Source organism: Helianthus annuus, chromosome 14 (assembly GCF_002127325.2).
Source record: "Helianthus annuus cultivar XRQ/B chromosome 14, HanXRQr2.0-SUNRISE, whole genome shotgun sequence".
Classification (NCBI taxonomy): Eukaryota; Viridiplantae; Streptophyta; class Magnoliopsida; order Asterales; family Asteraceae; genus Helianthus; species Helianthus annuus.
The window spans coordinates 65999577-66011084 of record NC_035446.2 but is presented as its reverse complement, the minus strand read 5'-3'; the positions used below and the strand labels follow the sequence as shown (position 1 = coordinate 66011084).

The 11508-nt window shown below is 32.3% G+C and overlaps 1 long non-coding RNA gene across 28 annotated transcripts; it reads right to left on the bottom strand.

The window, feature by feature from the left end:
• Nucleotides 1-1409: 1409 nt before the first annotated feature.
• On the bottom strand, nucleotides 1410-10212 carry LOC110878580. Of its 28 annotated transcripts, XR_004878464.1 has the most exons (18): nucleotides 10123-10212; nucleotides 9955-10023; nucleotides 9458-9532; nucleotides 9302-9341; nucleotides 9021-9171; nucleotides 8664-8843; nucleotides 7999-8103; nucleotides 7814-7917; nucleotides 7578-7715; nucleotides 7199-7329; nucleotides 4171-4458; nucleotides 3858-3938; nucleotides 3730-3772; nucleotides 3520-3617; nucleotides 3329-3444; nucleotides 3170-3226; nucleotides 2938-3069; nucleotides 1410-2107 (listed from the first exon to the last, which is right to left on the bottom strand). It is a non-coding gene; the product is annotated as an uncharacterized LOC110878580 (long non-coding RNA). The 28 variants fall into 28 exon arrangements; XR_004878457.1 differs by having other exon boundaries at nucleotides 7578-7917; nucleotides 8659-8843; XR_004878460.1 differs by lacking the exon at nucleotides 7999-8103 and having other exon boundaries at nucleotides 7578-7750; nucleotides 8659-8843.
• Nucleotides 10213-11508: the final 1296 nt, after the last annotated feature.

Genomic DNA, 11508 nt, shown 5'->3' with positions numbered 1-11508 from the left:
ACCCCCTTATATCTAAAAGAATGCCCATTTTAGTCATTTTACATCAATAAGCTAATCCAAACATTTTTTTTAAAAACTCCTTTTTAAAAAGTCTTTTTCATCAATAAGTTAATCCAAACACTTTTTTTAAAAACTACTTTTTAAAAAGTTATTTTCTCAAAAGATATGATTAGAATATATTATAATCACTGTTAATCCATTTGATTTTTTAATATATAGTAATTTAGCCAAACATGCCCTTAAAAAGTAAAGAAAATAATAATAATTATTAATATATTAATATATATGATTAGAATATATTATAATCACTGTTAATCCATTTGATTTTTTAATATATAGTAATAATAATAATAGTAGTAATAATTTCTAATGGTGGGTTGTTTTATATGTTTTTCTATTTTCGCCATGTCCCACCCAATTGGGCTGGGCTATGTAATTTCTTCGTCAAAGTTGGGAACCACCAATTCACCAAATAATGTGCATCGAAGCTCCACTACCCGTGTGGTCGGGTGTCTCTGATGTCCTCCTTTTATCACCGCTTGATTGTTGAAGCATTTCGGGTAGAGCAACTTGGCACTAATGTCGGAGAACTTCCCAGTCGGCTAGAAGTTTGAGAGGTAATTTGTTGCTGTCCTCACCATATTTCCAAGTGAGAAGCACAAGACTTTGGCATCCCTTTCTACACTTTTGTTGTTGTATGTGTTAGGATGAGTATGGGTTATGATGAGTATGAGTTTATTAAGGAAAATGGTATGATGGATTTGAGTCAAGATGAATTTCGATTATAATAGAGTAAAAATCAAAAAAATAATAAAATTAAACAATCAAAAAATAAAAAAAAAATTACAAAAATATTAAAAATTTAGAAAATTAAAAAAAATAAAAATTTATAAATAAAGATTTAAAAAATCAAAAAAAATAAAAATTTTTAAAAATCAACCCATCCTAACCCGTGACTAATTTTAAATGAACCATCTCGTGATAAAGCAATCAAAGCACCACAAATGACAAACCCATCCAAAAACACCATGATCAACACACCCAACATCTAGAATCCAAAGCTCACACCAAACACACACTATATATTGTACATTCTCACCGCAAACAGTGAACCGATCACACACCAAGACTTACATCAAATTATATACCGACCCACCCCCAAAATACATCCCCTAATCCAAGAACAAACTCGGATATATCAAGAAACTCACACTACTTGATAAATTGTTCATAACTACAGATCTTTTACATTAAATCTTGTTAATTTTAAAATGGGGAAACCTAAATCTTGAAAGTTTGCTGCAAAGTATAACAGAGAAATAAGAACAAAAATCCCACCTTTTTGTTTCAAGATTTAAAAAAAAATCAATTCTGAGAAAATAATAAAGAATTCACAAAAAATTCAAACATTTTATGCAAAGGGTCACATAATATTGCCACTTATAAACTTTTATTCAAACAAATTTCAACAGATAGCAAAATATTTTAATGTAAAATAAACACCAAATCAATAATAACTAATCCATTTTAAGCAAACTCTTAGAATAATCTTAAGGAACCATTTAAGCAAACTCCTAGAATAATCTTCAAGAACCATGTTAAGCAAACTCCTATGATCTTGACAACACTTCTTCGGTCGGAACCAATTGGACAGCTCCATCCACAGCAGTTAACATGGCCTTGCAGTTGCTCCTATATGTCACCAAAGGAGGACCCCTACCACAGATGTTAACATGGTTCGTCCGAAACCCAATCTGACCTGAACCCATCACAAGTGAAAGTTAAATGATGTAGCTGAATATTGATTAGAAAGAAGAGAAATTTCAAGTTCATACAAAAATTGTAAATAGTAGAAGATAATTTCATAAACATTTAAAAAATAAAATTGATATATAATATCCTTAAGCCCATAAACTAAACCTCTGGGACTTTCCTTTAGTTTCTACTCCAATTGTGCATCATCAATCGGCAAAGAAACAACATCCTCAGGAGCTAACAAGTCACCCTCTAGATGTCCACCTGTCATTAAAAGTTGCTGAACAGTACTTTTCTAGCCAGCTCTCTATAAATTCTTCTCTTCAACAGTTTCTTTAAGATACACTATAACCTACATCATGAGAAAACATGTTTGATTCATTTAAGATTTCACAAAATCATTCAGATATGATGTAACATAATCTGGGTGGGGGGTGGGGTGGGGGTCTGAGGCAGCAATTAGTAACAAGAAAACTTATTTCTCATTGGTTTTTTAAACTGATTTAGGATAATTTGATACCTGACCTTCAACAATTAGTAGGACATAAACAGTTTCATGCTCGCCAAAACTGGGTACTGTTGCCATAGAGGTACTGTCGTTTCACCGGAATGAGACGCCGGAGGGAAAATTGTTGGTTGTGATCAAGAAGGCCGACATCATGGAGTAGAAGGGAGAGGATGAGGTTTAACCCGTTACCCAACCCGCCTTTTGACCATCTCTCTTAATCAGTATTGAGAGTTTGGCATAAAGTGATTATGAATTTATGACCATCACTATTCGATTACGCAAACGTAAAAAATCTAGAAAAGTGATTACTGAAAAAAACGTAATCACCAAAGCTACAAGAGAGAAAAACTCACTTCCTCCTTGAAGAAGCCAATATAGCAACCTAGAATAAATGAGCTAAGTGGATGATGGACATTACTCACTAATGCAATACCATTAGTATAATACTACTTTCTAATTTACTTTTCCACAAGATCAAAACCATCACACTCGTTAGCAACCTAGCACGAAGATGAATATATTAACCACCCTCCCACATGCCTTCTTCACCTTTTGGATCCAGATTCTAACAAACCAACATTTGGACGAACCTCGCAAAACTGGCCAAAGCTCAGGGGCGGAAATGGCATTTTACTCTAATGTTTTTATTCGATTATCAAGGTAAAGGTGGAAACCTTCAATAACGCCTGACGAGCTGCTTCCCTCTCGAGGTCTCTCTTTCGCTTTGCCTCTAACGCAGCTTCTACTTCTGCCCGCCTTCTTGCGTTTTCGGCAGCCTCTGCTGCTGCTTGCAACCGAGCTTTTTTCTGGTATTATACCATAACAATCCATAATTCAGTCAACACCTTCACAAGCTCTTACGATATGTAACATTAACAAAAAGATAAAGTTTGGTTGATATATAACCTTTCCGTTTCTGGTTTTCTAGCTCCTCTTTCTCTCAACGCAGCTTCTCAGGATCCCCTTATAAAAGAAAAAAATGTGATGAATTAGTGAGGTTGGGGTTGAAAATTCAAATAGATGATTTTGTGTCCAAACGGTTATAAATAATGTTCCATAACCAACCTCACTGGGTGTCTTTTCTCGAGCTTTAAATTTCGTATCAGCAAATCAGTTTTTTAAAACAGCTGCCCGGTACGACTTCCCAGGCGAAAACTGACCAGAATTTGGAGCACTATCTACTATATTACGCAAATGAACGGCGGTTAGCAAGAACCATATGAGCCAAAAACAATAATTTCACATATGATGCTCACCGTCATCTTTCTGGCTATCAGATTCAACAGAGTTTGGTCAACAGAGCTTGGTTTCTGCTGAGACATATGTTCCACTTGGTCCAACCCGCTAACTGACTCTGAAAGTATGCATAACAAACAACCATGAGTAACAAAGCAACCTGGGAAACATTTAAATAATTTAAATGCATGGAAGTAAAACGCAAAACCCACGATTATCAATTAAGTCACCTGTGACTGCTTTGTCCTCTAAGTCAGCATAAGCAAATATAAACTGCAAATATTTGAATATTAACAGAGCTATTTGTGATGAATTAATTATTAAATTAATGCCAAAATAATATAACAAAAAAACTCACCTGTCTATGAGACGAATAGAAGCACCGAAGCCCCGTTCATTGACACCAATTTACTCAAGCGAATAAAAGCACCTAAGGTACCTATATGTGAAATATAAATACACACCCATCGACTTAACAAATTTCTTCAATTAGATTACAAAAGTACATGACAAGATCTTGGCTTAGAACATACTAATTAAGAATCACAAATTTAAAAAATACCAATTCAATACACACACCCTTAATAAATTCAGAATCTCAAAAATGCATATTAATCAACCAAATATATATAAACACACTACAAAATTGGTGTTAAGGATGAATGTCATACCAAAATTAAAACCAAGGATGCTACTGAGTGTCTCCTTGCCACACTGAAGAAACCACAGGTAAACCTAACGCCTGATCGTTCCGAGCTGAAACCGTTGTCCCTAGCTCATTTTCTTTAAATGTAGATCTTGATTCCAAACCCTACGGAAGAACACAAAATCCTAGATCAAGAACAAACTGAGTTGTCTTAGTAGATGCAAAGTGTAATTTACCTCATTCAAGTGTAATTATGAAGTGCTATCAGAATATCCAAACTTAAGTGCAGAAATTGGGTTTCAAAAACCTAGATCTGCAACTTTAGATTGGTACGTAACAGTAAAACCCTATTAATCGTAGAAGCAGGAACCACTTAAGACCAAAGTATATTTCAAAATTAATAACACAAAGATGATTCAAGAAGATTATACAGAGAGGAGACATACCGGGAGGATTCACAGTTGGGTGATGACGAAGAAAAGGGAAGACGGTCTCAAAGGATAATCGGTGTGTAGGAGCAGTGGAAGGAGAGAGAATCAGAAGAGAAATGTGAGGCGATGTGGTGCCAATTGCCTCCTTCAAGTCTCACTTTTTGGGATGTGTGTGAAAATTCAAAAATCCCGCTCAAGATTTCAGGAATATTTTGTTTTAAAAAAATCTGGCTCAAGATTTCATGAATGTTTTGATTTAAAGGCGTTTTCAACATCTTAAGCTTCAAATACTTGTACCATGTGCTTTCAAGACTTGTAAAGTGGCAAATGACCATTTATGCCCTTTGAATATGCTTATATATATATATATATATATATATATATATATATAATGTAAGTATCTATAGAAAACCCACTTTAATTTAGAAAACCTGGGAAACTCAAAGCTCCCGATGTTTTTTTTTCTTGAAAAAATTTACACATGTTATATACATATTTTTAAGGGTTTTGGGCAAAAAAATCAAAAAAGCGCCGAGTAGATATTTTTAAAAAAAATAAACAAGTTTTGGTGTAACACACGTTACTAATATGTCAGATGAATGTAACATGTGTTACACCAAAACTTGTTTATTTTTTTTTTAAATATCTACTCGGCGCTTTTTTGATTTTTTTTGCCTTAAACACTTAAAAACATGTATATAACATGTGTAAATTTTTTCAAGAAAAAAAAACATCGGGAGCTTTGAGTTTCCCGGGTTTTCTAAATTAAAGTGGGTTTTCTATACATCCTTCCCCTATATATATATATATATATAGGGCTAGGATCATTTCAGAACCCAATTTTTTTTACAGAACTTGCAGAACTAATTACAACCACTCATTATTTCATATATAAATAATTAACTTTTTTGTGCATTAGCATTTGTAACTTGTGTTTGGGGGATTTTTCAAAAAAAAAAAAACTTGATTTTTTAGTTTTAACCCAAAAGGTTTTTACCTTTTACACTTTTAACCCTACAAAATTTGTTTTCTTAACTTTAACTCAAAACTTTTCATTATTTGCAATTTAACTTCACAACTTTTGTTAATTATACTTTTCGTCTTTGGTTTAACGTTTTTACGTTTCGTTACGTATAGTTCTAAATTTTTCGAGTTAATACGATGCAACGTACGAGTGTGGTTCAACTTTTTTATGTTTTGTTTCAAATTTTGCAAGTTAACAGGGCGCAACGTGCATGTGTGGTTCAACGTTTTTGTCTCTTTTTTTTCATGTTTGACAGGTTCGTCGCAACACACAGATCCTAGGTCGAGTCAGTGTTGGTGGTCGATCACGGTTGTGTGACATTAGTACCATTTGACACTGTTTTACGCCTCGCCGCAACGCGGAGTGTGCTTTGGGGGTTCTCCAAAGAAAAAATGGTTATGCATATGGTTGTTGTAACCTTGTCTTTAGGGGTTTTCCAAAAAAAATTGATTTTTTTTATTTTTCACCAAAAGTATTTCATAAATTACTTTTAAATCAAAACTATTTGTTTTTTTTATTACTTTTAACCCAAAACTTTTTATCTTTTGCAATCTACCCTCACAACTTTTTTTACTTTCAACTTTGATCCTTTATAGTTTTCATTTTCCGCAAATTTTCCGCTTTATGTTTGGTTCTAAATTTTGTGACTTAACACATCGCAATGTGTGTCTTTGGTTTGACGTTTTTTCGTTTCGTTCTAAATTTTGCGAGTTAACATGACGCAACGTGCGTGTATGGGTGAACGTTTTTTACATCGTCTATTTTTTTCCGTTTGACAGGTTTAACATAACGTGCGGGTCCTAAGTCGACTTAGTTATAACTAAAGAATCCCCGCCGCAAATGCGGCGGGTCTCAATTCTAGTTTTATCTTATTTAATAATTATTTTAGAATTTAATCTAAGGGTATTAACGTAAATTTATCTTTCATAAATATGATTTCAAATCTCCTTAATTATCTCATTGTGAGAATTCGGTGGGATTCTATGTTTTTATATTGTACTGCATGAATTATCAAACTTTTTAAATTATCTCTAATCAAATTTGTGGTTTGACCCATTAATTATCATCAGATATATACATAGACTAGGTTATCACCCGCGAACTTCGCGGGTCGGAAAATTTAATCTACATTATCACAAAGTGTATAAATAATATAAATACAAATAAAGTGACATATTACATAAATTACTTATTGACAAAGTGAATATTATAGTTAAAATGCATAGAAGGATAAAACATTATATATATTTTTCTTTTATTAATGGTTAAGGTTTCCAACAACAAACAACAATTAATGTTTTTCTAAGCAATCTAGAATTGCTGGATACGGCCATCACTTTCGGGTGGTCGACCCAGGAACCTCATGGCGGGTACAAAACTGGTTTTGTTAAACCTCTTTGAACCATCCCAAAATCTGACTGAAAATATCACTTGAATTGGTGAACACAACAATCATCTCAACTTTTCCCTCAAGCCACTTTCTTAGCACCTCTCATCCATTTAGTAACATATAGTAATGTTTTAACTTTTTTTTTGTTAAGATAACAGAATAGAAATAGGTAACTTTAATTAATTATATATATTCACGAAAAACATACCAGATGAAGTCGATATAAATGAGTGTTTGATAGAGCTTGAAGGATGTTTTTCGTCTCTTGTTTGGTTATATGCTCGAAAAAAGTGAATCCTCTATGCTTCCCAACCTTGTTGGAAGCCTTAAACTCTTTACCTGTAAATGCATAACAATGTTTAAACTCGTACTTGGCAAATGTAAAAGTAAAATCCTATAATTCTAACTTCAGTGTGACATAATCAATTATGAAACATCATAACATTTATATAGCAAAAAGGAAATTAGAAACCTGATCATGCATCATTCATGCACAAAAACTGGTTTTAAAAAGTGACGGGATATGAAGTTTTCAAGGTAGAATTTTTTAATTTGTAGACTTAAAAGAAACTTTTACATAAATTTACCTCACCAAAAGGACTAATTAGTTGGCATCACTCTTTCTCAGTAGCTTCAAAAGCTACATTTCTCATAATTAACTTTGTTGAACTTTAATCCTCGCCCACCATCCCTTTTATTCTATAATTGTTCTTAACATGACATAACTGTAATATAAAAGCATGTCCATCCAAAACCGTTCCTGAAAATGAAAACATGCTAACAACACTTCCAATAAATCTTAATACAACACGATGCATCAAACCTGTAAGTCCCTGTAGACCTGTATAACAGTATCCACAATATCAAACCCCAAGAAACCAAAACCCAATGTAATGTTTTTCCCATTCTTCATGTGCTTTTTTTAATCTGTAATAAATAAAAATAGAAATCAAGATAAGCTTTAGAGCAAATTGTTCAAGGCAGGAGAGTGGAGGCTAAAAACTATACCCTGACACTACATAGTTTTCCTTCCTTTATATGGTCAACAAAATGTTTCTTTAAACTCTCGTCGGTAGTGTTAAAATTCAGATTGTTGACAAAGAATGACCAGGACTGACAACATAGAAGAATATTACAAACTATATGAATATTATAATTATTAAAAAGTACTTCAAAACAAAGAAAATATCTTCTGTTGAACCGTTCAATTACTTATCAAACGGGCCAGTGTGAGTTGCCTTCTAGCACTTTTTGTCCAATTAAGAAAGAGGATGATGAGTGGATCGATAAGCTAGCTGAGGCTTTACCCCAACAGAAGTGGGGAACCTATCTGTTGATTGTAAAACACATGAGGAAGTCTCAAGTTATGAATCTGGCACAGTTTATTCAGAAAATTGAAGAGCATGAGTTGGATATCCAGAAAAAAGCAAAAGTTGAAGAAAGTTCAAACTTGTTTATAAATTATCAGTGTCATTAAAGATTTCAAAAATTTAATAATCCCAAATAATAACAAATTTGTTCCAAAAAAAACGATTTAGAAGGTTCTGTGCAAATAGATAGTTGGGCCAGTTTCGATCCATCTCCTTTTGAGCTACCTCTTTGATGTTCCACCCGTTTGACCCTAACCCGAATCGACCAACTTATAAGTAAATGGACCAAAATTCCCACCTCACCTCGTGTTGTATCAATATTAGAATCCTTTGTTCCTTCCAATTGTTGCTCAGTAATGCTCATTAGTAATGCTCATTTGGTCTGCTGATCACTCATAATAGGAGTTTCTTTTTCATCATTTACATCCACTGGACCTCCACTCAGAATGTCATCAGGTGCCCACTCCAAATACAATATAGCATCTGTAAATAACAAAAATATGATATATAAATATGAATAGCTCTAATACATAGAAAATACTTTAGTAGAAGCAAAGGTAAAAGAGATCATCAAGCATAAAGCACCAAACTACATGGGACAAAACAAAATAAAGATTTAACTTTTCTTTCAAAACAAAGATCATAAATGTGAAATCATACTTGTCTTTTAAAGACATGTAAAGTCCCTTGAACGCCGAAAAATTCTACCAAAATTCTCGCATGCTTCGCCTACCGTTGGAGTATAAACAACTAAGAGTAGTTCCTCCACATTATGTATTAAAAGGATGTAAAACAACCGCTTGTTTCTCTCCTACAACACACACAAATAAAAGTAAAAGCATGTATAAATGATGGTAACAGTTCATGAACCATCTGTTTTCTTTTCGTTTGATTGAAAAGTACCTACAATCAATTATAGCTATGTATCTTTGCAAACGGACCTCATATTGACGGATCATTTGCATCACTTTCTTCTCCTAACTGCCATGATAAACAAAACAATCAAGAAGCTCCATATTTATAAATTATTTTCATGATTAATATATGTATATAATTAGGACTTCAAGCATAGTCAGTTTTAAGATATAAATAATCACCTTTGCAGTGGAATCATCTGAACATGAAGCCTAAAGTGAACCGGTAGAATCTGGTTTGATATCATCAACTTCACCCTGGTGTTAACATTTAATAATATTTTGAATAAAATATATGAATACCAAATTCAATAATAACATAAAAATATACTGAAATCAATGACCCTAATTCTCAAAATCAACACCTTATCGAAATTAAACTAATTTAATAATCTTTTATTAGCATAATCAGAACAAAAGGGCTGCAAATTGAGAAAACCCTAAAGAAAACCAACGCCACTTCAGAAAAACAATGGCCAAACTTACCTCAGCGGAAAGGTATTTGAGAAAAACAGCCAAGTACTTGAAGAAAATTCTTATAATGATAGAATTGGGTAGATTGGAAATAACCACCGTTTGTAAGCATTGAGCATTTAGGGTTTATGGAATAAAAAAAATCACGATTATTTAGGTTCCCATCACATAACAAAAACATCACACATTAGATCCCATAAACATACCTGATGAATATGCGAATGAAGAACAGGAAAAACATCAAACATTAGAAGCCATCATCGTGGCCACCAAATCTGAACCAAGAAATACACCACAACAACGAATTAGACAACTATTAGAACAAATGAATTTAATTGAAAGAAAATTTGGTAGTAGGAAGATTGAACAGGAACCAAAATGGAGTACGGATCAGAGGCAGAACGTAGATGGAGGCTCTGTCTAGGGTTTTGGAAAACAATATATAAGATCCATTTTGGGTAACCCGAATTGAATATTCCAACCCAAGTAAAAAACGGATCCCGCTTGTAATTGATGAGAGTTAATGATATGCATTCCCACCTAAATCCACCACCATAACATGCCATCTCAGCAAATTGTTTCACCAGCACATGCCACATGGCCCAAATCCTTTTCATTTATTAATATATATAGATTCACGCTTTATTAGTATTAATTTGAAACAAATTATAATGTGTTTTGTTCTAACTTCATTTCTTTTTTTCTTTATCCAATTCGATGTTTACATCGATTCATTTTAACTTTTGGTTTCAAATATTTTTTTATACAGGGTTAATAAATTTCTTTTATTAAGGGGTCGAAAAAAAAACTAACAACAAAAGTCACTTAAGAGTAGGCCTGCTATTTTTTTCTCACTTAACATATTTTTTTTTTAGTAAGCAATACATTTCCTGGAAAATTATACACATATTTACATATATGTAAAATTAGTTTATATGTGTAAACTATTTATCTACGTACATGTAAACCATATGAAATTCGTACATAGAATATATTTACATATATATAAAATAGCAAAGTTTATATATTATTTGTTGATGATGAATTTATATTTTCTTTTTTTGTAAAAAATATGGTTTTTTTTTCAAGTTACCATATAATTTCTCAAATATACATATATGTAAATGTAAATTGTAAATGTAAATTACATTATACGTGTTAACTATTTTTTTACATATATGTAAAATATATATTTACGTATATGTAAAATATAGTTTATGCTTGTACGTAGATCTTAACATTGTGTGTTCTTACCAATTTTGTTTTCTTTTGTAGTTCTAAAATATAGTTTATGCTTGTATGTATTTAGCTTTTAAGATTTTAGGAGAATCTTTTATCTGATGCAAAATTAACTAATCACCGTAAATATAGGATTTGAGAGAAATTAGATGTATTTTGAATCCAGCTATTTTTCCTATTATACCCTTATCACATTAAAACTACTTCCTCAATTTTCCATTTAATTACAATTTTACCATGATCTATTTTCAACCATTGATTAATAGATCAATGGTTCAAAATAGTTCTTAAAGTTCTGCATAAGATGTGAGTTCTGCAAAGAACCCAACCCTATATATATATATATATATATATATATATATATATATAGGGTGAAGATCATTTCAGAACCATTATTTTTTTTCAGAACTTATAGAACTTATTACAACCCTTAGATTATATAATCAATGGTTCAAAATAATAATGGTAGTATCGTAATTAAAGGATGTCTAATAGACAATTAATAAACTAAAAAGGGTAAT